General features: G+C 45.7%; 1 protein-coding gene across 1 annotated transcript in view; it reads left to right on the top strand.

Annotated features, from left to right (window-relative positions):
- PPM1L (protein phosphatase, Mg2+/Mn2+ dependent 1L) overlaps positions 1–26,349 on the top strand; it is a 67,148-nt gene that overhangs the window by 5,001 nt on the left and 35,798 nt on the right. The window lies entirely within an intron of this gene.

The raw sequence follows: 26,349 nt of genomic DNA, 5'->3' as shown, positions 1-26,349 counted from the left end.
GCTACAGCCCAGTTGTAAGGCGAAGTCTTTTGAGGGTTTGCAGTTTTTAAACAGAAACTGCTGGCAGGGTTTTCCTTTTGTGGTAACTTCCTTTGGTTTCTAATCTGGAATCCCCTGCAATGTGCCCAAAAGTTTGAGTAAATGTTTACATAGGTGAGGTCGTGTTGATAGGCAAGTCCCCAGCCTGCTTTTGAATTCCCCTCCAGTGGCCTAAAATACACGGCAGAAATGATCTACGGGGACATTCCTGTCGCTTTGTTCGGTTTGTCGAAGTTTTATTCTTGCGCGTCATGCTCCAGGATTATGATTTTCACCCTACGCCACCATGCTGATTCGATTTGGGGTTAAACTCTACGCTCGTTTGCTGTACAAAAGTTGATTAAAATGCTGTAAAAAAGCTGTAATTGGAAGGAGGAACTTTAATTGCTGCCACTCAGGGCTGTATCACTGGGTGCTGGGTTGAGGCTTTTTTTTTCAATTTTGATAAAAATCAAGAAGTCAATTAATTTTTAATGTGTTTGGCCAGCTTTGTTTTAATCGGTGTTTCCCTGTCTGGGCTCTCAGGCTGCCGACAGATTGCCACTGGTTTAATGGAATCAATTTTGGGGATGAGATGCTTGCAGATTATGGAAGTCATTGAAGTTTTCCCCGCTAACTTGAGGAGCTCAAGACTCCTCCACGTGTTGGGAATTGCTGTGGATGGGGAGGAAACGATCTCAGAGCAGTGGGGATTTCATCATTTCCATTCCATAGCTCAGGAGTTTGGGTATTTTTGTGTTTAATAGTGTGAGAGAGAAAAAAAATCCGCATCCTCCATGGTGTGGGTTAATCAAACCAGCAGATTGCTCTGCCTCCAATGTCGTGTTTCCAGCAGCTCTTTGGGAGCAGAGCGGGATTTCTCCTCCCTCCCTTTTTTGCTAGAAACCCAAATATTTACAATGTAAATTGTGCCTTAAAACTGCGATTTGGCTTCTGGCAGTTTCGCTTTTGAAACAATCTCTTGGCCCGTGGTTGCTGTGTTTTGCTGCCGTCTGGTTTTTCGCTGGTGGCTGCAGTTTTCCTGCAGCAGTTTTGGCACTGTGGGGATGTCCCATGCTCATGGCAGGATTCCCGTGCGCTGGATCTGGCATTTCTAAAGTTTGTTTTTCTTCTTCTTCTTCTTCTTGTCAGGATTTTTCAGCCCTGCCCCTCTTCCCCTGGGGTTTTGTGTCTTCCTCAGCACACGAGTATTGCCTGCTCTGAGGTGAAATTCCACTTTTCCTCAGCCCCAGGAGCCTTTGGACGTGTTGATCTGCTCAGAAACGAGCGGGGATCGTGCTGTGAGATCAGCCAGGTCTTGGGATCCGTCCCTGGAAGCGTCCAAAGCCAGGTTGGACAGCTTTTGGAGCATCCTGCTCTAGTGGGAGGTGTCCCTACCCATGGGATGAGATGGCCTTTAAGGTCCCTTCCACCCCAAACCTTTTCTAGGAAAAGCAATCCAGGGGAACCTGGCGCTAATTTTTGTTAAGTCTCGAGGTTCAGGTCTTGCTCTTCCCTCAGAGCACAGCGCAGAAACACTGACAGGTCTGGGAAAAGGAACAAAACGCTCGTGTGCTCCTCCTGCTTTGAATCTCTGCCCTTGCAAGGAGACTTCCCGAACCTAATTTAAGGGCAGCAGCTGCTCTAATTACGCACAGAAAGTCACACGCCTCTTGCCCCAATTTTTCACCGCAATATTTGGTAAATTCTCCGAGGTTTAAGTGAACTCACCACCCTCTGGGCCCTACTGCACCCCCTGCTCTGTGCCCCACACGGATTCCTCGCCCCCATTCCTCATCCCTGCTGCTCCCGTGGCCACGCTTTTGTCCCTCATCCCACAAACCCTCAGGGAATGCTGTGTGCCAAGGAGCTGTGCCCTCCTGGGATGGATTGTGCGCTTTTAAAACAGAATTTGGAACTCCAGGTTGCCTTGGGCTGCTCCTCTTGGTGCTCAGGTTCAGCAGCAGTGGGTCTGTCAGCGGATCCCAGCCCAGCTGGCCAGACCAGTTCCTCTGGCTCAATCCCAGCCCAGGAGGTTCTCCCGTGTAGGAGAAGGTCATCAACATTTCATGACCCTTTTTCTTTATGAGCCTGTGGAGTTTCACTTCACCCAGAAGGTCATGGAACGGCGAAGGCTGCGGATAATGCAATTCCAAAAGGAAGTTTTCATCCTGACAAAAATGTCCGTGCTGGATCTGCAGGCCGTTGTCATTTGTGTGTAAAATCAGGACTTGTGACAAGTTGCAGATTTCTCTTTTTCCCTTTTTGGGCTGTTTCATGCACTTTTACTCCTGTTTTCTAGTTGGTGTTTAACACTTCAGCTGGTGGCTTTATTAAAGCGGTTTAAAGCTCGTGCCAAAAGTCGGTTTCATTTGAAAGCAGCATAGCTTTGAAAAAAAAATGCAAATTTCATTACAGTTTAGGAGAGAAAAAAAATCCTGGCAAATACTCAGGGTAAGCAAGACTGGTGAGAACGGTAAATTTCAGTTTAAATAAACTGTTCATTTACACCATGAAATTGATGTTTATATGGCAAATACAGCTTGAACCAGATCGGGCCTGATCCAGGAAGGATCAAGGGGAACATTTTGGTCCCACTAAAAACCAAAAAGAACAGAAAGTCGTTGTTAAGAGCAGGCACTCAGGTCTGAAGCTGTTTGCCATGAACAAACGTGGATGGAGGAGAAATCCACCTTCCTTTCTACTCCCGTGGAAAAACCATCCCAGAAAAGCAGCTGGTGGTGGATGGGATCTCGGGGTCTGGGTGTTGAGTGAGGGAGCAGAGTGGAGGGAAGGAGGGATGAGCAGAGGGGACACAGAGGGGACAAGAGGAAAGGAGGGATGAGCAGAGTGGACAAGGAGAAGGATGAGCAGAGGGGACAAAGGGAAGGAGGGATGAGCAGAGGGGACAAAGGGAAGGAGGGATGAACAGAGGGGACATGGAGAAGGAAGGATGAGCAGAGGGGACAAAGGGAAGGAGGGATGAACAGAGGGGACAAGGAGAAGGAGGGATGAGCAGAGGGGACAAGGGCAGTGAGGAGGGAGCATCACTCTTAGGGTCAGGCCCGTCGCCAAGCCCCGAGAGCAGCGTGGCAGCACAAAGGACCGTCCTGCTGCTCCTACAAACTGATTGTGATGCTGAAACATGGCCTGCTCTCATCATCTGCGACCTTGCCTGCTCCCCAGCTGTGGGAGCAGCTGACATCTCCAGCCACACAATCAAAGGATGTGTTCTCGCTGCTGAGCCACATCGCAATTAGCCACAGCTCCTCATGTGGGCCAACCTCAAAGCTCCCCCGGAGGGATGAACACTTCTCTGCATTTACTTTCAGCACCAGAATGTTATCCCTTGCAAATTTGCTCATTGTCATAAGTGTTGATAAGGCCCTTTTTATTTTTTTTTTTTCCCCCCTCCAAATCCCCTTCAGGGGTAAACATTTGATTTTATTAAGTTCTGGTATAATAGCTGGAGCTGTCATACAGCACTGCTTTCAATCAATATGCTTTTTAATGTAATAAATCTCTTTACTTTTTCATTCCCTTCCCGATAGAAAACTGCTGGAGGGTGTGAAACATTTCTTCTGAGGGAAAGCGCGTGGCCCATAATCCAGCTCCGTGCTGTGCCACTTCTTTAAACTTCATTTTAAACGGGAGTGTGATTTATTTCCAGGTAACGTGTGCATGGACTGCGTTTTCCCTGCAATGTGCGTGCTCCCTCCAAACAAACACTGAAGGTGTTGAAATATCTGATTGCGGTTGGCATGAAATAAATTCTCTGTCCAAGGCTGTGTGCTTCGGGAACGGAGTGTGGGAGTAGGAGGAAGGGGAGAAGGAAACATGCTTGTCTCCTTAGTGTTCTTGATGTTTATACCCCTGAGCTTTCATCTCCTTTCCTGTTTTGCAGTGTGAATGGGGTTTGATTTTTTTTTTTTTCCTGATTTTTCTACCTCGTTAGTTTTTATTACTCAGGTGGTTTTGGAGATGTCTAAGACATTAGGTGGGATGTAGAAGGTGCTTTCCATGTCGGGATTTTTCTTTCTTGTAACGTGGCATATATGGGATTTGGGTCCTGTGGTTTTATTTCTGCTGGGAGGCAGGGAAGTTGGGCAGCACTCTGGAGAATCCCACCAAACAAAACCAGTTTTTCATTGGATATTTATTTCTAATTATCTGAAGTTTGGTCCTTTTTAGGTGTGGGAGGAAAGGGAAATCACGTCTGAAGTGTGACACATTTTTGGTGTGGAAGGAAAGGGGAATTCGACCAGGAGAAGTAGGAAAAATCAGTCTCCAGTTCCCAAGGAAGAGAGAAGCAGCAACCCTGGGAAGGAGACAATCCCATTTCCCCCAGGTGGAGTTAACTCAGGGATGTGCACTTTGGTGGGAGATTCCAAAGGGATGGAATCCAGCCAATGCCTGACGGGCTGGATTTGTGTGTGGGGTGATTCCTGTGTCAGGATGATCCCGGTTTTCCCTTAGTGCTGGATTTGTGTCTGGGGTGATTCCTGTGTCAGGATGATCCTGGTTTTCCCTTAGTGCTGGATTTGTGTGTGGGGTGATTCCTGTGTCAGGATGATCCCGGTTTTCCCTTAGTGCTGGATTTGTGTCTGGGGTGATTCCTGTGTCAGGATGATCCTGGTTTTCCCTTAGTGCTGGATTTGTGTGTGGGGTGATTCCTGTGTCAGGATGATCCCGGTTTTCCCTTAGTGCTGGATTTGTGTCTGGGGTGATTCCTGTGTCAGGATGATCCTGGTTTTCCCTTAGTGCTGGATTTGTGTGTGGGGTGATTCCTGTGTCAGGATGATCCCGGTTTTCCCTTAGTGCTGGATTTGTGTGTGGGGTGATTCCTGTGTCAGGATGATCCCGGTTTTCCCTTAGTGCTGGATTTGTGTCTGGGGTGATTCCTGTGTCAGGATGATCCCGGTTTTCCCTTAGTGCTGGATTTGTGTCTGGGGTGATTCCTGTGTCAGGATGATCCCGGTTTTCCCTTAGTGCTGGATTTGTGTCTGGGGTGATTCCTGTGTCAGGATGATCCCGGTTTTCCCTTAGTGCTGGATTTGTGTCTGGGGTGATTCCTGTGTCAGGATGATCCCGGTTTTCCCTTAGTGCTGGATTTGTGTGTGGGGTGATTCCTGTGTCAGGATGATCCCGGTTTTCCCTTAGTGCTGGATTTGTCTCTGGGGTGATTCCTGTGTCAGGATGATCCCGGTTTTCCCTTAGTGCTGGATTTGTGTCTGGGGTGATTCCTGTGTCAGGATGATCCCGGTTTTCCCTTAGTGCTGGATTTGTGTCTGGGGTGATTCCTGTGTCAGGATGATCCCGGTTTTCCCTTAGTGCTGGATTTGTGTCTGGGGTGATTCCTGTGTCAGGATGATCCCGGTTTTCCCTTAGTGCTGGATTTGTGTCTGGGGTGATTCCTGTGTCAGGATGATCCCGGTTTTCCCTTAGTGCTGGATTTGTGTCTGGGGTGATTCCTGTGTCAGGATGATCCCGGTTTTCCCTTAGTGCTGGATTTGTGTCTGGGGTGATTCCTGTGTCAGGATGATCCCGGTTTTCCCTTAGTGCTGGATTTGTCTCTGGGGTGATTCCTGTGTCAGGATGATCCCGGTTTTCCCTTAGTGCTGGATTTGTGTCTGGGGTGATTCCTGTGTCAGGATGATCCCGGTTTTCCCTTAGTGCTGGATTTGTGTGTGGGGTGATTCCTGTGTCAGGATGATCCCGGTTTTCCCTTAGTGCTGGATTTCTGTCTGGGGTGATTCCTGTGTCAGGATGATCCCGGTTTTCCCTTAGTGCTGGATTTGTGTCTGGGGTGATTCCTGTGTCAGGATGATCCCGGTTTTCCCTTAGTGCTGGATTTGTCTCTGGGGTGATTCCTGTGTCAGGATGATCCCGGTTTTCCCTTAGTGCTGGATTTGTGTCTGGGGTGATTCCTGTGTCAGGATGATCCCGGTTTTCCCTTAGTGCTGGATTTGTGTGTGGGGTGATTCCTGTGTCAGGATGATCCCGGTTTTCCCTTAGTGCTGGATTTGTCTCTGGGGTGATTCCTGTGTCAGGATGATCCCGGTTTTCCCTTAGTGCTGGATTTCTGTCTGGGGTGATTCCTGTGTCAGGATGATCCCGGTTTTCCCTTAGTGCTGGATTTGTGTCTGGGGTGATTCCTGTGTCAGGATGATCCCGGTTTTCCCTTAGTGCTGGATTTGTCTCTGGGGTGATTCCTGTGTCAGGATGATCCCGGTTTTCCCTTAGTGCTGGATTTGTGTCTGGGGTGATTCCTGTGTCAGGATGATCCCGGTTTTCCCTTAGTGCTGGATTTGTCTCTGGGGTGATTCCTGTGTCAGGATGATCCCGGTTTTCCCTTAGTGCTGGATTTGTGTCTGGGGTGATTCCTGTGTCAGGATGATCCCGGTTTTCCCTTAGTGCTGGATTTGTGTGTGGGGTGATTCCTGTGTCAGGATGATCCCGGTTTTCCCTTAGTGCTGGATTTGTGTCTGGGGTGATTCCTGTGTCAGGATGATCCCGGTTTTCCCTTAGTGCTGGATTTGTGTGTGGGGTGATTCCTGTGTCAGGATGATCCCGGTTTTCCCTTAGTGCTGGATTTCTGTCTGGGGTGATTCCTGTGTCAGGATGATCCCGGTTTTCCCTTAGTGCTGGATTTGTGTCTGGGGTGATTCCTGTGTCAGGATGATCCCGGTTTTCCCTTAGTGCTGGATTTGTGTCTGGGGTGATTCCTGTGTCAGGATGATCCCGGTTTTTCCCTCAGAACAAGCTGAGGGAAGCAGAGAGCGCCAGGTTTTGGCTCCTTGGTGCTCCCCAAAAAGCACTTCCAGAGCTTTTACATGAAGTGTATTCCAGTGCTGGGGCCACTGAACTTTGCCCTCTTTGTTCCTGCCCACATCTCTGGTTTCCTGGCACAAATTCCAGCTGCTGTTTGCTCAGGACAGAGGGAACGAAGTGTGGGAGCAGCTCATGGTGCCGGTGCCGCTTTGTCGTGACAGATAAAAGAATTATTAAAGAAAGGCCTCATAGAGTCAGGCCTGCTCTGCTGAATTGCCAAAGTCAGCCTGTCCTTTCTTCCAAGTCATTTGCAAGTTTCCATATGAAAACAATCTTAGTATGAAAACTCGTTAGCAGAACAACCTGTTCCTGAGCTCTAAAACAAATGTACCTGCAATGACAAGGGATTTGTCCCGTGAGAAGCAGTAAAGAAAATAAATAAACAATCCAAGAACACAGAGATTTGATGGACAAGCAGAATACCTTTTACTAGCCAAGAGAGTTAATTGGCAAGAAAGCGATTAACCAATTAAAGCTGCGCACAAAGTCTGTGAAAACTGTATAAAATGAGCGGTGAAAATACAGAATTGGCTTTTCCTGCCTGAAGGTGACGGAGTCTCTGCTGACTTACTGCAACACCAGCTGGCATCACCACAGCAAAGGAGAGCCCCAGGCAGCCCCACCATGGATATTAATGCCAGGTGCTGCTGCATTTGCAGAGAATTTGGGGTGACACTCCCTCATTTGTCCCAAATGTTTGATGCCGTCGTATAAAAAACATCCCTGTAGTTTGACTTTTTTTTTTTTTTAAAGAAAGCCTCAGGAGTGCAATCCCAGGAGTGCTTTGGGAAGCGAAGCAGTGACGGAATTCTCAGCGGATGAAAGAAGATTCGTAATCCTCGGCAATTAGGAAATTGTTGCTGAGGTTAATGGGGATATTATTTTTAACTTGGAGGGCAGGAGCAATCTCCTGCCTCCGGGATAGAATTATTTCAATCAGTGCTTTAAATAAGCACTTTCTGTGATGGTTTAAATTGACAAGCGTTTAAATCATCAACTTGAATTCTTTTTCAAGGATTTCTTTTTTTTTATGGACCCTGATACACTGCTTCACATAGTTTTTTATTTTGCATTGAGGCAGAGTGGTATTTACTACCAATTTTACTTGTGTGAGGTTGGGGTTTTTTCACTGTTTTTTTCTTTTCTTTTTTGTGGATATTGCTGTAAATAAAAGCAGGATGAAAAGCTAAATAAGAAGCCAAATAACGTGATGAGATCAGGAACCTTCTCCTCAGACTCCATTTATAACTGGAATTAGAGGCAGACAAGGATTGGAGGTAATTCTGCTCAAGTTAACCACATCTTCAAAGAGAATGATGGCAAAATAGTCACTTATTTTTAAAAAACACACTTTTTTTTTTCCCTGCTTTTAGGAGAAACTCTTGGTAGGAGCCGGTTACCACTTCAATAACTATTTTTCTTCAACCTTCAGAGGCAAATGCGTGCTGTTTACATCTATTCCTTTAATTAATTATCACATTAGGGTGATAGAGTACAGTCTCAGGCTTCGAGAAACAAATTTTGTTAAGAGTTTTATTTTTTAAACAATTTTTTTTCCTTTCAAAAAAAAAACCAAAAAAGCAACTTCTTCGCCTTTTTGTGTTGTATCACAGCTGCAGGCAGTAGCTGCACGCTGGGTCAGGCTGCGGCGCGGCGTGTGACGAGCAGAAAAATACTCCCAAGTAAATTTAGGGATTCTCCTGGGGATATGTTGGAGCGCTCCAGGCTTTTAAGCTGCCCGAGTTGGAGTTTGTGGATTCTGAAGTGGCCGTGTAAACATTCCGCTGAGAGCGCTGAGCTCCGCACGGCCTCGGCTGCCGCGGCAGAGGAGCCGGAGAAAGAGTTTCCCAGCTGCAGATTGGAATGAGTCGTGTCAAGTGCAGGTTTTAAAAGCTTTTTTGGCATTGGTGGTGTCCGTCTTATTAAGGAAGAGCCTGACGGGGAGGGAAGGTGGAGGGGATGAATAATGGGAGAGGCTGTAACCTCAAACCTGTTCGAGAAAAGAGAGATTTTTACTGGAATGTTTCGTTGCCGAGTTTCCCGGCACCTCCAATTGACAGGAAAGCTAAATGCAATTCCAGTGGCAATCACCACTCAGTTGAGATTCTTTTTTTTTTTTTAATGCACAAATTGAAAACTTCGTGGTTTTTTCTGTCACAGTGGCTTCAACTGACCTCACTGGGCTTTTTGATTGAAAGTCTCTCCAAAGTGGGTCACAAAAACATATTATTCCTCTGTGAACAGGTGTTTCCAGCTCATTTTACAGGCTCAGGTTTCTGCTCATGTCTCTTGGCTGCTCTCACACAACTGAAAATAGAAATTTGGAGCCCCTGTTCTTGTTTTCTCCCAGGTGCAACTGCTCCTTTTTTTTTTTTTGTCAGACACCCCCTGTGTGCCTTCTGTTATTTAATGTGACCCCAGCACCTTCCTGCTGGGCTCTGCAGGCACCAGCTTCTTCGTTTAATGTGATTATTAAGAAATTAATGGCACCTCAGACCTGGCAGCGCCAATTCCTATTCCAGATCGTGGATCCTGGGTGGTTTTTTCACACCAAAATGAGTTCCTGAGAAACCCTGATTTGAGCCTGGGCCAAACCCTGAGCTGTTGCTCATGTTTCACGTGCATTTTGTCTCGAAACAGAATTTTTGGTTCAAAAAGCGATCCAAATACTCAGGCAGGGGTGCTACATGAGGTGAGGTGGTTTCAGGACAGCCAGAAGTGAATTTATCCCAGAATTTCCATCCCTTCTCTCTGAGAACAGCATCCCTGTGCTCACCTCGGGAAGAGGACTTGGTGTTCCCTCTCCTTGCCAGCAAGAAGCCTTTCCACGCAGGCAAGATGTGAAAATTGGGAATAATTTGCCCTCTCCGGAGCAGGACAAAGGAGAATCTGCAAGAAATGAAAGCGTTGCCGTCGGCTGAAGGGGCTGCAGGTGCTGCACGGTGGGTTCCTGGGGCTGCACTCTCTTCTTCTCGCTCATTTCCTGCTGGCGAGACTTAAAAAACATGCCCTGGGAAAAGTAAAAATCTCCTGGAAGCTTTTTGATCCAAGAGCCCAACTCCTCAGAGAATGGGGATGTGGGCAAGGCGATTTAAATGAGGGGGGAAAACGTTAAATTAGGGAACACAGAGCAGGGTTTATTCTTCTGATGAAAACCTGATGAAAACGCCCCAGAAGATCGAGTTAAGTGGTTTTTTTTCGGTCTCCACTTTCAAAGTTAACCTTAATAAAACATGTAAGGCCTTCTGATCTGCCTTGAATTAACGTTGTGCGTGGCAAGAAAACCGCTCTTAGCAGTGAGGGGCATTTCAAGGTGACCAGGGACGAGTTGGGAACAATAAAAAGAAATTAAATTAATTACGCTGTTGAGTGAGGTTGCCTGTGTTTTATCCTGCCTCTGTACAGCCGCACGAGGAGAGGGAATCAGATGAAGAAGGCTGAACAGGGTTTTATTGTTGCCCACGCCACAGGAAAGAACCTTTACAGGCATTATTTTTGTGCGGCAAGAATTGGTGACATGTTAGGAAAAACAACAACAACAACAACAAAAAAAAAAGAGAGATAATGAGTGGTCAAAAGCAGCAAATATGTAAATATTTTGTAGGGAGAAGTAATTAGTGGTAGGAATGAGCTCACACACCCAGCCCCGAGCTGCCAGAGGATCTTGATTCCCCCAATAAACAGTTGGAAAACACATCAGTGGTGCCTTTTCTCCTGCACTCATTAAGCCGCTCTGCCCAGGAATGGCATTATTGAAATGTCAGGGTTCAAGAGCATGCCAGGAACGTGTCTTTAGAGGAGGGAAATGCATCAAAACACTCCAGCAAAGCTTTTTTTTTTGTTTTGTTTTGTTTTGTTTTTGCTCCGGTGTCTCTTGCAGGTGGTCCCATCCTGGGAGCTCAGCTCCCATCCCTGCTCCTCGGGGATTTGCGGGAGCAGCAGTTTGCCTCTGATAAAATGTGGAATTGTCACTGCTCCCTGCACTTCAGCACCGGCTACAAGGCCAGGGTTGACTTCACTCTTTCAGGTGTGGTGGTTTTCAATATATCTGAGGCCGTTTGAACCTCTAAACATTTTAATTAGATCTTACTTGCAGCAGCTTGATGAGAGGAGAGCTGTTGTAAGTCTCAGCTGGATTCCAGAGGGACCAAAGTCAGGCTGGATTGAAGTGCCAGGTGCGTTCCTTGGATACCTGGCAGGGGGGTGTACCTCAAATTGGAGATTTCTCATCCCTGCCTTCCTCTTATCTGCAGAATTTTTGGCATTTTGGGACAGCACAAAAAGAGCTTGACTTCTTCATTTGTTAAAGAAATAAACTGAAGGTCTTAGCAGTCCAAAGGGAGGTTTGAGGGAAAGTTTAAAAAGCAACAGTGAAGCAAATAAAGTCCTTCCATTACGCAGAAAACCAAAAGCAATTCATTCGTTAATTGAATTTTGGTAAAGATAAGAATATCAGGGTTAAATTCTGCTCTCTGTGAGAGATTTTAGTGCTAATTACTCATTCTGTGGGTATTAGGTTTCCTTCGTTCGTATGCAGCTTTTAAAATCCTCGCGTCTCAAAAAAAACCCCGAATTCTAAATGGAATTTAACAGTCTGGATTTCGACGGGTTTGAAGCGTGAAGAGGGAAGTTTGCAGAGTGCTATCTCTGGGTTTCATCAGAGTTAGTAACGCGTTTTTCTGGACAAGGAATTTGCAGAGAAATTCATTTTTGTGAATCAAGCGTGAGGAGAAGCATTTGTGGGTCAAAATGCTGCAAAGTGCTGCTGCTCTATTGTAAGAGCAGCTTGGATTTTTCACCCTGAAAATCTATTTAATTAAGAGCTGAGAGGGCTCATCTTTAGAGTAAAAAACAAGTTCTTACATCCGGATTGTTTCAAGAAATAACCTGAGCAACCTGGGCTGGTGCAAGGTGGGAATGTGACGATCTTTAGGGTCCTTCCTAACCCAAACTGTTGTAGGATCAGTGATTTTTTTATTTATTTATTGTTGATAGGTCTCCAGATTGACTGTAAGGGATGTTTATCCTCCAATCCTTGCTGTGCCAAGGCAGCTGGAGGTGGGAGAGTTGTTGGAGTAACGTCGTGATCCCGTTTTGTAAAGGTGGCTTGAAACTCGCCCTGAAAGTGAAATTCATCAATTTTTCAAACAGCCCATACAGGGGGAAGAAAAAGCGTAGATTTATCTTGGCTGAATAATTCATGGCTCTCCCTGGATGTAATCCTGATGCACTGCAGCTTTTCCCTCTGCAGCCCTGAGTTCTCCAGGCTGTGCTTTCATTGCAGGGCATTGATCTGGATGAAGTGGGAACAGAACTTGGAGACCAAAAAAAAAAAATTAAAAAAAAAAAAATCCAAGATTTAGCCAGGCTACGAGGAGAGATGAGAAAGGGCAAAAAGAGGCTGTGGCTGCAGCTGGATCCAGTTCATTCCTGCTTTTTTTTTGGGACGTCCTGTTGCCTGTCCTCTCCTGGTTCTCCCAGCTGGTGTTTTCAGCCCTTGCCTGGCTGACAGAAGCTGAGTGGAATGACAACAATTCCTGATGTCAGGGAACGCCCTGGAACCTGCCCAGAGGCTGCTCAACTCAGGGGTGTCAATCCAGCAAAACAAAAACACGGGGGAAAAAATATGAGGGAAAACGCAGCTAAAGAAAGGTTGGTGCCTTAAGGAAGAAGAGGTGGGGATTTCTGTAGCAAAAAAATTAAAAATACTCAAAGGAAACCTCGTGATGTTTCCCTGTTTCCAGGGGGAAGGAGAACAGGAGGTGCCACCGAAAATTTGCCATTTGCAGCTGCCCATCCACAGAATTTATCAGGAGCTGACGTCAAAACCAGGCAGGAGATGATGAAGAATCTCTGGGCATTATTGGTGTTTGGGCCTGTTGGTCAAGAGGGTGTGGAAGATTTGTTATTTTAAATCGTTCCAAGTGAAGAATTGGACGGGCACGTGAGAGGCTGAGCTTTGGCCCGTGGGTGATGTTCCTGTCACCAAAAGAGGGCTGGTGATCCCAAAACCTCCCCTCGCTGATCCTTTCTGCTGGAACCCACAGCTTGCTCTCCAAATATTTTGAGGAGCTGTTGTAAACAGGAGCCTTTCAAACCGTTTGTGTATCCTTGGATTTCTTAGCCCCCATCTGGAATTCATCTCGTCTCAAGATAGGAATTCTCTTCAGAGAAGTGATGCAGTTTAATTCTTAAAAGATGGATGTGATCATTTTGTACTCGCTTCACACTCGTTTCATGCTCCGTTTATTGTCGTACTCTGGTTATTTGATCTTTCTCAGTCCCAGTAAATAACTGGGTTTTCTTGTAGTGTAATTTTTGAGGTGATGACCGTCCTGTGGCAAATGTTGATTGCGGAGCTCAGTGCACATTTCCTTTTGGAAAAGGTGACGTTCGAAAAACTTTCAATTATTTCCATACTGAAGGAACGTTGAAGAGAAAATTCTGCAGAAGTGTAGGGACTGTTAATCTCTAAGAACTGCAGGTTTTCAGCCTCAGTTTGATTCCTTCTGTACCAAAACCACGTTTTCATTGCTATTTTAAGTTTCTGAACCACTCTTTAAAAATCCTGCAGATGGAAACTTTTTCTTTAATTTTTTATTTTTAATTTATTTTTTCTTCAATCAACTGAGCAGCTGTGTTTGCAAGCAAACATCTCATTCCAAGAGCCATGGAAAAATACACTTTTTTTTGGGGGGGTGGAATGACCATCCCAGCTGTGATGCAAACTGGAGGAACTTCCTATCAGAGCAAATCTGCCTGCGAATTAATCTTGCTTTTTTTTTCCTTTTTTTGTATATAGAAATGAAAACAAATTGAAACAAAACCCCTCTGAAATTCGATAATATTTCGACTGGACAAGCAGTTTCCTTCAGCCCTCAGCAGCCCAGTATAAATAAAATACCAGAACTGCCTTTCCAGGAGGTGTGTGCAGCAGGATCTCTTCGGGATGAGCTCTTGCTCCTTGTTTTTCCTGGCAGAATTAATGGGATGTTATTCCCCATCCCCGACATAAAAATCTCATAAATCACTCTGCTGGTGATAGGGAGAAGATCCCAGTGATGGTCACAAATAACCCCTCCCTTGGGCTGCCTAACCAAGGAGAAAATATCCTTTACGGTGCATAAAATCCACTTGGTGTTCTTAAATATGCATGAAATTAAACAGAGATTTCTCCCCAAGGCAGGGTAATAAATATATTAATAAATGTATGGGAATAAATGCTTTCCAAGAAATGGGTCCTTGCTTTCCCTGCCGTGGAGAAAACCTGCAGCAGGAATGCTTGGATATTCATTAAAAAAAAAAAAAAAAAAAAAGTTAATATGTCTGAATTTTGGAGTTAAAACATTTGAAATGGGAAGACTTCAGTAAGGCATATACATGGATTTTGGTGTCTCTTTTGGAGGAGTGCGTTGTACTTTCTTTAGAAAGAGGAAAAATGGTGGAAAAAGCATTTCGGTGCAAGGGTGAAAGAAAATCCCTGAGTGCAGTGAGTGACACCAGCTCAGGTTCACCAGGAAATTTGCCACATTTACAGCCTCCTGCTCGGGATTTCCAGTCAGGCAGTGATTTCTTCCCAGGCTCATCCAAAATAGCTCCAACCACTCTGGATTTTCAGTAGGCTTGCAGAGCTTCCACTAGGTTGACATTTTCATTTACCTGCACTAAATCACTTTGCGTCGACACAAAGCTCTTAAAAATCCTCTAGTGTAGGATTCACCCCGTCCCCACCCTTTTCCTGTCCTTCTCCTTCTCCCATTTTTTCTGGCCACTCAAAACACTTCGGTTTGAAACTTTTCTCTCTCTGTTAGGTGAATTCTCCGTGGATTTTGCTTCCTCCGCTGTGCTAAAAAAAAAAATAAAGGGATGGGGGGGATGGCATTTTCCTAATTCCACAGTTCCCCTGGGTGCTGTCCTAATAAAAACCCAGCAGGGCAGACTCGAAATGAGGTTGGTTTTGTGCAGGTGTGGCTTGGCACTGCCTCTCCAAGTCAAAAATTCCGTGCTTTGAGGGGCTTTTGCTCTTGTTTGTGGGCTGCTGTGTCAGGGGAAACGAGCCAGATAAAAAAAACCACAACCCTGGAGCTCCTCCTCAAAATTCTCCACGAATTGTGTGAAATTTGCTGAAGCAGAGTGGAAAAAAAAAGATTAAAAAGTGAAGGGGGGGAAAAAGGGGAAGGAAGTAAAGTATATCCCCTGAAATGAGCTAAATCCAGGGATTAGTTCAGAGCTCTGTAAAACCCAGCTCCTTCAGGTTCCGGTTCCAGCCTCTCCTGGGCCACGGCCCCCAGCTGTGCTCCTGCACGACTTTCAGATAAAAACACGTGAATTAATTTATTCCAGAGAGATGACTGAACCTATAAAAATGGTTTTGGTTTTTTTTTTTCCCTTCTCCCGGAGGTGGCCGTGTCACAGCTCATCTGCTCAAGCTCCAGGAGTAGCCAGGATGTGGGTTTGGGGCGCAAAGCTGATCTAAAAAACACAATTTCCTCTTGCTGCTGCTCCAGCCTTGTTTTCCTCCTGCCCTGACACTGCTCTGCCCGTCAAGGGCAGCTCTGGGAAGCTGAATTGGCAGAAAATGGTGGATTTTTCCCAGTTTTTTTTTTTACTTGGTGTTCCAGGTGTTCCCTGCTGACCTTTTTCTCTGCTTCTTTGGGTGGTTTTGGATGAGGTTTGGGCATTGCTGGTGGGTTTGAGTTTTGGGAAGCTGTGGGAGAACCTTCAGCAACTCCAGAGGGGTGGAGAGGCTTTTAAACAGCAGAATTCTTCCACGATATTTTGGGAAAGGCTCGGTTTGGTGGGGAGGAGGCAGCAGAGGTCACTGAGGTGGCGTCTGAGCTTTGGGCAGGGTCACAGTGCCTGGCTTGTCTCTGATCTGACAAACTGTTAGTGCAGATTTAAAAACACCCTGGAATAGGCAAGGCTCAGCAGATCTCCCCAAAGGCTGGATTAATATTCATCAAGAGCATTCCAAGGCTCCCAAACGGAACAGGGAGGGGGAATTTTGGGGGTTTTGCAGCTGAGGCCTCTCTGATCTAAAAGCAGCGGCTGCAGTTTGGGAGCCGGAGGAATTTTGGCAGCAGGAGGAGCAGCACTCCTCTCCTCCCAGCCATGGCAAGGCAAGTGAAATACAGCCTTGCAAAGGTTTTGGGTTTTTTTTTCTATTTGCAGCTCCATAAATTCCCTGGGAAGGCAGGAATGGGCCCCTGGGCACGGGCTCCAGGCTCTGTCACACATCCAGGGATGTGCCCCGACCTGGCACTTGTGGCTCCCTCTAAAAGCCACTTGGAGAAGTCTCCTTGGTGAAACGCCTCCCCCAGACTGTGTGTGGTTCAAATAAATCTTCTATACTGCAGCCCCTGCTCAGCTTAAAACCAGAGTCTGCTTGTGCAGCTTTGGACCTCGGTGGTTTGTAAAGATAAAGTGTTTTACTCTTGATTTTGTTTGTGATTTGTGAAGTCGTGGAGGCTGGGGGGCTGAAATAGAGCCCTTTGCTCCTAGAAAAAGTGCCGGTGAAAAACAGGAGGTGGAAAAGGAATTCCTGGGGATAAAGGTCTCCACGACGGAGCTGGGATGGTGTTTCCGTGCCAGGTCACTGCACCTGCCTGGGCTCTGAAGTGAGGGGTTGGTGGTAAACTCCCAAATAAGCAATAAATCAAATCTGTGCCGCGTTATTCCGTCATTTTTACGCGATCTGGGTGCAAAATCCTCCTTTTTGTTTGTTTGTTTGACAGTGATACCACTACAAATTAAGGGGGGAGGGGTTGGGCTCAGCTGCTACCTTGAACATACCGATAATTTCCGGAAATTTCCTTCCTGAATTTCCTTGCTGAAATGCCACATTCTTACGTTTTGTTTAGCGAACTTCGCTTCTCTTGCCCTCATGGCTTGCCCTTCCCATGTTCTCAGCATCCCGTTTGTTTTCATTTCTCCAATGAATAACGTGCGGGCAATTCCAAAGGGGCTTTTTTTTTGTGCTTCCTGGCATCACCTCAGGCAGACTTCTGGATTTGTAATGGCTTGAATGCGAAAGCTGCCATCCCGTTTGGCGTTTGCTCCGTGAGACGTCGGAGATTATCTAATAACAGCTGGAAGTTTTGCCAAATAAAGGCTCTCGGCAGCACGTTTCAGCGTAGATATCAAGATGTGGTAATTAGTTCTGCTCTCTCCGGTGAACTGGGTATAGGTGGGAATCAGCTCTGAGCTGATGAGTTCGGGACCCACGGGGCTGAACCTCATCAACGCTGGCATTGGGGTCTGTTTATTTTTAAAGTGATTGTCTCGGCTGGGTGTTTGAAGGTGGATCTTCGTCTGTTTAAGTGTATCTGGCTGCAGTGGAATCAGTCTGGGCAATGATATTTATTTAATGGTGTTAAAGGCTCCTGATCGCTCTGATTAAACTTAGGACTGAAATCAGGCAGGACGCGACAAAAGGGAAATAATTAAAATTTTGAAAAAATATCCATTTTTTAAAGGGCGGTGCAGTTAAGATTATTCCATTTGCAAATAACTTCCACAGAGAAAAAAATGTTAATTTTTGCTTTATTCATGTGTATAAATTAAAAAACAATAATAATAAATTAAAAAGAATTCAGGTCCTGAGGAGGAACCAGGTTTTCCAAGTGCTTTTAAGCTGCTTTTTGGTGTGAGATGTTCATTCCCTGCCTGCATCCAGAGCTGATCCCACAGGAGGGAATTCCTGGGTTGTGTTGTTGGAAACACTTCAGGCTCCCGGGGCAACCGTGTTTGGGTCAGGCTCGGATTTGTGTCTCTGTCAGAGTGCCAGGAGTCACCCAGGGGAAAGAAAAGCTTCACATCCCACAAGTTCGCTCCAAAAATCAGAATAAGTGACAGAAGTGGCATCGCTTGAGCTCTTTCCTGCACAAAATTCAGAGGGATGTGCTGCTCATCCTGCCAGACGTGGCAAAAAGGGGAGGAGGATTTGTTTCTCTGCCCCCACAAAAAACCTCCTTAGGTCAGCGGGGACGCTTGATTTTAAACCAGGGATGGTGTTCGTGCAGCAAATTTGGGAGGGGAAGGGTTTTTTTCTTGTGTTGTTCTATCTATATTTTGAATGTTGAGCTCAGTGAGGGTGCACAAATCGCTGGCAGCCCGCAAGTAAGTGTTGCTATAACTTGGGAAAAAGGGGGAAAAAAACCCCTGTATTAGAATACATATAAATATATAAAAATCCTGTAATTATAGTATCTATAAATATAATTATAAGGATTTTAGGTAGTAGTTATATTATATGAAAATAATCAATTATAATAGATTATAATATCACAATAATCTACGTTATAATTACAAAAGAAGAATTTTAGGTGTAGTTTTTAAAGGAATTTGGATGTTTTTAGAGGAGCAGTTGACCTCTGTGTCTCAAAGACATTCAGCTACTCCTCAGGTTTTAAATCAATTTCCTGGGATCTCATTCCTGCCCACCAGTTGCCCCAAATTTGATATTTAGGGTGTTCTGGCTTGTGGTGTGTAGAGTTGTCCCCACAAACTCTGAACCTTAAACAGCGGGACACTGAGAGGAAAAATAAACCAGTTTTTATTTCGTTTTTCTTCATCGCTGTGGCCTTGCCGTGCCCTGGTTTCAGCACTGCAGTTTTAAGAGGAAAAAATCCTGGATTCATTTTTGATAGGCGTGGGTTTTTGTGTAAAATTAGCAAATTATCACATCCTTGCCAGCATCTCTCTTCCAAAAGCTTCACCCCATGATCCCTGTGGTTTGATCCTCTGGCCTGAATTGATTTTGAGTTCAAAACCTCATCTCATCATTCCCTGGGTTCTCTCCCTCCTCGCTTCCAGACTTCTCCAGCGTTTTTGTGTTCCCTTTACCTTCCTTGTTCTGGGAGAGTCCCTGGCAGCTGCCCCTCGGCCCTTCTCTTCCTTCTCCTCCATCCCAAGGTTCAGAAATTCCGGGATGTTCAGAATTCCCTCTCTGCTCCCTGAGCTCTCACAGTTCCCATCCCATCCATCGCTTCAATTCCCATTTCCCTGACTGACAGTCTCTGTTTCTCAGGGCCAAACTGTGCAACACCTTGAGAAACACTCATTAATTTCCTACGACCGGGTGTGTTTTGTCCGGTTTTTTTGGTGGTTCCTGAGGACAAGAAGCATCAAAAGAAGCAGTGAGGGGATTTCTCCGGTCATTAATTCCCTTTTCTCCTCTGGTTTTTTTTCCAATCGTGTTGTTAATCCTGAGCTCTCCCACTCTGGTTGAACTCCTGGGGCTTGGATTTGGGCTCCGATCCAGCTCAAGTTTTGGATGCTGAGCCGGCCTGCCTGTCTTCTCCTGCTGGGAAGGACTCCTGGATTCCCATTGCCTCCTTCTTATCTCTGTGTGGTTTGGGGGTTTTTTTTCTGCACAAATTCTGTGGCTTTGGGAGGAGCTTTCCTGGTTTGATCCGAGTGAATTGTGCTCTGTGATTTTATCGGGCGAGCGTGCAGAGCTCAGATGGTGAGTTCCATATAGAAGTAAGCGCTAACAATAATATAATCAGGTATTTTTGTAATTCTCTGCAAACGTATTCCAAGAATCTTGGGGGGTTTCTCAGCTTTCCACGTTAACTGCTCGCTCTTGGAGCAACATCTGACTGTGCTTCTCACAGAGTCCTGGAATGGTTTTGGGTAGAAAGGACCTTAAATCCCACCCCAGCCACAGCAGGGACACCTTCCACTATCCCAGGTTGCTCCAAGCCCCATCCAGGCTGGCCTGGGACACTTCCAGGGATCCAGGGACAGCCACAGCTTCTCTGGGAATTCCATCCCAAAATCCCATCCATCCCTGCCCTCTGGCCGTGAGAAGCCATTCCCCCTGTGCTTTTGGAGTCCTGATTTATCCCTTTGCTGGAAAAGCTGTTTTCTTTTCTTTGCCTGGCTGGATTTACTATTTCAGCCCTTAGCCCTCGGAATGTGAAACACAGAAACACAGAGCTGAGGGAGCAGGGCACAGAATGTAGTTAATTTTTTTTTTCTGTTTATTTCAGCGTGAATAAATCCCTACTTTTGTAGCTGTTTGTAGAATTTCCTGAATTTCACACGCGTGGATCTCCTTGTGTCCAGAGCGAGGATTGTCCTGCAGTGCTGTGGCTCTTGGTGGATCTCTCATGAGAGGAGCACTCCTCTCCTTTGCTGGAATTCCAGACAAATCCTTGGCTGTGCACCATCCCGAGGCACTTCCCCAGCCCTTGGGAGGGGAGGAGAAGGAAAGAACAATGCCTTGTGTGTGCAGGACAACAAAATACTGAAAAAAACCCCCAAGTCTGCCTGCCTGGCATGGTGTGCTCACAGAAGGGAATTGTTCTTGCCGAGCTTTTCCCTCTTTCCCTGCTGCTGGAATGTCATCCCCGTCATCCCCCTCCAGGCCTGGCCGTGCTGACAGAAGAGCTTTTGATCTGATGATTGGCGCTGAGAAATGGTCATTACATACCTTCCTTAAAATCTGCTTTTCCCCCAGGTACTTGGGGAGGACAGGAGTGAATTCATCTGGGTGTCCCTTGTTGTTTGCAGAGTGTCCAGTGGTGTTTTAATTACACCCCGAGGTGTGTGATGAGCTAATGAGGGGAGGGAGCGGAATGAGGAGGAAAATCAATATTTAAATATTCAGCCAGGGCCGGATACCTGCAGTGAATTCCCCCCCAGCCTGAGCTGCTCCTTCTTCCATCAGCTCCATTATTATGGAGATCAGCATCTCCCAGATAACATCCAGCATCTTCCAGGACTTTGTGCTCTTGGATCGTTATAATTCAGGAAGAGTTTTAACAGCAGCCCAGTGAATTCACCAGATTAGGCCCTAATCATTTCAAGACAGATGGGCACAAATTAGCTTGGGCAGGGCTGAGGGCTGGCTAAGGATCCAGCTAAATGTTTAATGACACAAAATCCCGAAAAAACGATCTCTCCCGTAGGCAGGGAAACACGAGGAATGAAAAGCCACCCAGTTTTTCATTTATCTGGGACGTGAGTGGCTTCAGGATGTGGAGAGCAAACACTCCTGGGCTTGTGGGGGGAAATAAAAGCTCCAGCACAAGTCCAGGAGCTCATCCCCAGCCTGGGAATGAAGCCTTCCGTGGCTTTCCATTTGCATGTGGCTCCTTTTGGCTTGGTGGGTGTAAGGTCCTTTGCCTGGGATTGGAGTTCCCTGAGACCCTCCAGGAACTGGGAATAAACGATCACAGAACCTTGTTGTTCTGCTCAGTTGTTTCAGTCCCCGCTTCCCTTTCCCCTTCTTTTGCCCTCCTTTTCCCCTCCCTTCTCTTCCCCTTTCTTTGTTTTGTCCTGTGAGCACCAACACTCCGTGGATAACTCATGGAGTCACAACTGAAAGCTTCCAGAGGGTATCCACATGAATTTGGGAGGTGGGATCAGGCCCTGCTGTGTCCTGTTGATGAAGGAAAAATCCACTTTTCCTGCAGTTTCGTTCCCACTCCGAAACTGAAGGAATTAACTGGCTGGGGACAAACACTCCCAGCTAAGGTTAATATTAAATAAATAGAATGATGTGATTAATCGCGTTTTATGTATTATCAGACGTTTGTTTGTCCTTTTTGTAATCTTCCAAATGAGCGGCATCAACCCTCCTCCCTCCACGGCTTTGCTTTTTGATATAAACTCTGCAGGAGAACATGAGATCGTTTACAAAAAGTGGCATTCTGGAAAAATCTTTATCCTAAAAGCTCTCAGCTGTGCAGTCCCAGGAGGATAACTTTCAGTTGGTAACAACTTTAAAAAGTAAATCCCGTCATATAAATGTAGAAAAACCTTGTATTAAGCCGGAGGTTTGCATGCGAGGGGTAAATCTTAAATCAGGCTCCAAAAGCTCTGCCTGAAGAGCTGCCTCTCGTCGTTCCCTGCCTTGCCACTGATTTGAAAGGTTTAGGATTTCACCCTCTTGGATGTGTTTAAAGTTTAAAAACGATCCTGGGAGCGCCGGCTCCTCTTTGCAGGAACCTGAAACCACCTGGAGTGGGGAGGCAGGGAAGCTTCCAGGGAGCTGAGCTCACACAGGTGAGCAAACAGAGCCCGCAGCTCCTCTTGGCTTTGTTTTTTTGCTTTTTTTTGTTCCACTTCTGTTTGCCTTGATTTCAAACATTTCTGTCATCACTACCCAACAACATTTGTGTTTGTTCGGGACGTTTGGTCACGACTTCGTTGTATTTAAGATAAATATTAAAGTTTCTCAGAATGAAGAATTTAAGCACAATTTTTGGGTTTGTTTTTTTTTTTTAACCCCTCTAGTCTAAGATCATATTGTTTGGGGGGTTTTCCCCCAAACTGGCAGCTACTGGTGGTTACAAGGAGGCCGGGGAGGGAATTTAAGGCTGTGGATAGGACAAGGGGGAATGGCTTTAGGCTGAAGGGGAGAAGGTTTAGATGGGATCTGGGAAGGAATTCCTGGCTGGGCTGGAATTCCTAGAGAAGCTGTGTCTGCCCCTGGATCCCTGGTAGTGTCCAGGGCCAGGCTGGGCTGAGATTGGAGCAGCCTGGGATGGTGGAAGGTGTCCCTGCCCATGGAGGGATGGGTTTGGGGTCCTTTCCAACCCAAACCATTCCATTTGTCTGGGAATCTTTCCATGAACTCCACAACCCTGTTCCTCGTGCCTCTCCTGGATCGTTCCTGGCTGCACAATTCCTGTGCCACACTGGGCAGTAATTTCATTTCCATTTCCCCATCCACGAATCCAGGAGAAAAACCCTCCCTGGCGTTCCAGGTGCTGGATTCTTTGCCCTTCCTTCCCTGCAGCAAATCTCGTGTCAGTGTTGTCCCTGCTGGCATCTCCTGCTCCATCCTGGCTCTTCTGGGAGCTGGGATTTGGCTGGTTCATGGCACTTGGGGGTGGCCCAGCCCAGTTCTCTGCCATTTCCAAAGAGGAAAATGGGCTGGGCTGCAAATCCCTGGAATGAGGAGACTGGGAAGGCATCGGGGGGACCTCTGCAGGCTCAGAATTGGGATCCTGTAGGATCAAGACCTTGTCTTGCCCCAGGTTTTTGAGGCTGGACGATCTTGAGGTTCTCTTCCAACCCTAAATGATTCTGTGAACAAAGATGATTTGGGGTTCCAGGCGGCAGATTTGCTCAGACACATTTTGGGACTTATTTTGTTTACTGCTGCTTTACTGTTTGTTCCTGAGTGATCTTCCTGTACAATAGTGAGAAGAGAAATCAGATTTATGGGGCAGCTTTGAATGCAAGAGGTGTTTGTAATCTCCTCATCTTTCAGAAAAAAGAGAATAGGCTTCCCAGGGCTTGCAGGGAGGGGGAGTTGATGTCTGCTGCTTTTTTTTCCCAGAGAGTTAGACCAAAGCAAAAAAAAAAAAAAAAAGAAGAATCCACTTTCAGGTTAAGATGTGCATTAATTTTAAACGCACCGTGTCACCTAAAGGGATTTCAATCCACCTGAAGTACAGTTTAACTTCTCTGGTAGGTTTGGACAGGAGGGGACAAGCCCTGCTGCTGCTTTCAGATTTGATTGTGGTTGAGTCCTGAGTAGATTTCGATCAGCAAAAACTCCACCAGCAGATTTGTTAAGTATTAAAAAGCCATTTTTTTGTACTCTGTGACAGAAATATCCAGGATGGATCCTCTCGTGTGAGGTTTCAGCCACTAAATAACTCCTCGTTTTCCCCAGCCCTGAGTAGCTGCATTCCCTGCAAACCCTTCTTGTAAAGCAAAACTCCAGCAAAAGGTGCAAGATAAATTCTGATCCTGAATGTGCGGCGAGGAGAGGGGCTCTGGATTAACGTCTGCTCTGTCTGTAATCCCTGGCTTCGAATTCGGCTGTTTTCATGAGCTGAAACTGAAGTGGGTGATTATAGGATGAGAGAAAAGGGGAATGGAGTGATTTCTCTTCCACCATCACCGCCGGGAATTAATTATCAGGGTGATTTGAGGAGGTGCAGCTCCTGTTTTCCCGAAGAATCCCAGATCCTGCTTGGCATCACGGGCTCCCTTCTTTCCCTTCATTTACCCAGGCCTCTCCCAATTAGCTGTACACTGATTTAATTCTGGGGCCTGAAATGGAGAGAACTTTATTTATTTATTTCAAGTCACACTTCTAATGTGAAATTTCAGCACAATATTTGGCAGGCAGTTTTAAGTTTGTGGGGCTTGGTTTTTTTTCGGAGCAAATTTTTTTGTTTGGTTTTTTTGTTTGGTTATTTGTGGGGGGTTAGGGGAGTTTTTTGTTTGGTTTTGGGGTTTTTTTGGGGGGGTTTTGGTAGATTTTCTAATGGCTGTTGAGGAATTTCAGTTTTTTTAAAAGGCTGAAAAGTTGTTTGGCAAGAGCTGCTGTGAATAACTTCCAGGAGCAGCCAAAGTTCCAGCTCTGAGCCTGTTCCAGGGATGCTCGGGCAGCAAAACATGCAGTTTTCCTGATAAATACAGTCACTTTTAATTAGCCGGCCTTAATGAACGGCATCTCGGCTTTTCATTTACAAATTGCCAGGGCAGAGCGTGTGGACTTGTTGGAATAATTGTGGCTTTCAGCAGGAAAGGAGAAATGAGGAGCAAATGGCTTTTTGAGCTTGTTCCTGTGGCAAGGCTGCGACAAGGAGCACCAGTGTTAAAAGTCCTTTTTGGTGCATCTATTAAAACATTATATTAATATAATATCATCATAATAATAGTAATAATAACAATATGTATTTAAACACTATATATAATCTTTATATAATATTTGTATTATATAGATATTATATGGACATTCATTATATAATATTATATATATTATATTCTAGTATATACACTATATATCATATAATATATAATACGTTATATAATTATATAATTATATAATTAATTATTATATCTAATGATATATAATACTTATGGTTATAGTTATGTCGTATTATATATAATTAGTATTATATTATGTATGATTATATATTATATGGTATATTAATATATAACGTGTTGATGTATTCTTATACCATTAATAATATATTATTATTATTAATGTAACATTCATAATATATTAATCTAATGTTATGCCATTATATGTAATGCAACACTCCATTGGAATGTTCCATAAGCATTCACTGTAATTGGTAGCAGGCTGAATAATCTGATTTATTAATGCTCACCCCCTGCTGGAAGGCTCAGTGGTGCTGAAGAGATGGCGCCCGGGCATTGCTCTCTTCAATAAAATCCTCACTGAGTTTGGGGTTATTTTTATTTTTTTTTTTTTGCCAGCCCCTCAAGACAAACATTCCCAGGGTTGGGTTTTTTGGCTGCTTAAGGGTGGCATGGAGCGATGTCCCCAAGTTTGGTGGCTTTGCCTGGAGCCTGTTGGCCGACACAGCGCTGCAGGGAAATTTGCACTGTTTCTAGAGTGTTCTTTGAGCCAGAAAGTTCTGCTTTAAATGATACAATTTCGTGATTTTTCTCTTTTTCCCTGCCTGACTTCACAGGAAAAGGAAGGAAGGAGCCTTTGGGCACTGAGCTGTGATTTAAACCCCGACTTTGCTGTGAGTTAAGTTTATCAGATGAGAAATTCAGCAGAGTTTTGGTTTAAAAAGACTTTTGTTTCCAAAGGAGGATGAAATCAGTGGTGGTGGCACTGCCTGGCACGTTTTTAAACCATCGCTCCAGCCTCACCCTCAGAAATTTCCACGGTCCACACATGCAAGGAAAACAAGTTCCTTCGCTTAATTAACTTGCTGAATCAAATAGGTGCCCAGGTTTATTTCCATCCTGTTTAAATCATTTTTTTTTTCCGAAGTGATTTTGTCTACCTTGACCCAAAACAATTCTTGAGTGTTTATACATCTGCCAAGGAATGCGGTCTGCATCTGGATTTTGTATTTTCCTGGCTCGTTTGATTGAAGTTTCTTGAAATAATGCGTTTATCCCTGCTGGGTTTTGGGCAGAGTGGGACACAAACCCAGTTTTGGTGTGATGTTCTCCTGCACTGCTCAGATCTCAGCTGCCCTGGGCAGATAATCCCCTCATCCCTTCTGGATCCAGGATTGTCCTCCCATCCTTCCTGGATCCATGATCATTCCCCCATCCCTCCTGGATCCAGGATTGTCCTCCCATCCCTCCTGGATCCATGATCATTCCCCCATCCCTCCTGGATCCAGGATTGTCCTCCCATCCCTCCTGGATCCAGGATTATCCCCCCCCCATCCCTCCTGGATCCAGAATTATCCCCCCATCCCTCCTGGATCCAGGATCATTCCTCCATCCCTCCTGGATCCAGGATTATCCCCCCATCCCTCCTGGATCCAGGATCATTCCCCCATCCCTCCTGGATCCAGGATCATTCCTCCATCCCTCCTGGATCCAGGATCATTCCCCCATCCCTCCTGGATCCAGGATTGTCCTCCCATCCCTCCTGGATCCAGGATCATTCCTCCATCCCTCCTGGATCCAGGATTGTCCTCCCATCCCTCCTGGATCCAGGATCATTCCCCCATCCCTCCTGGATCCAGGATCATTCCCCCATCCCTCCTGGATCCAGGATCATTCCCCCATCCCTCCTGGATCCAGGAT

This window comes from Chamaea fasciata, unplaced genomic scaffold (genome assembly GCF_029207755.1).
Source record: "Chamaea fasciata isolate MVZ Bird 193981 ecotype frontalis unplaced genomic scaffold, bChaFas1.0.hap1 SCAF_11, whole genome shotgun sequence".
Classification (NCBI taxonomy): domain Eukaryota; kingdom Metazoa; phylum Chordata; class Aves; order Passeriformes; family Sylviidae; genus Chamaea; species Chamaea fasciata.
The sequence above is the reverse complement of the archived record's forward strand: the minus strand, read 5'-3'. Positions and strand labels throughout refer to the sequence as shown.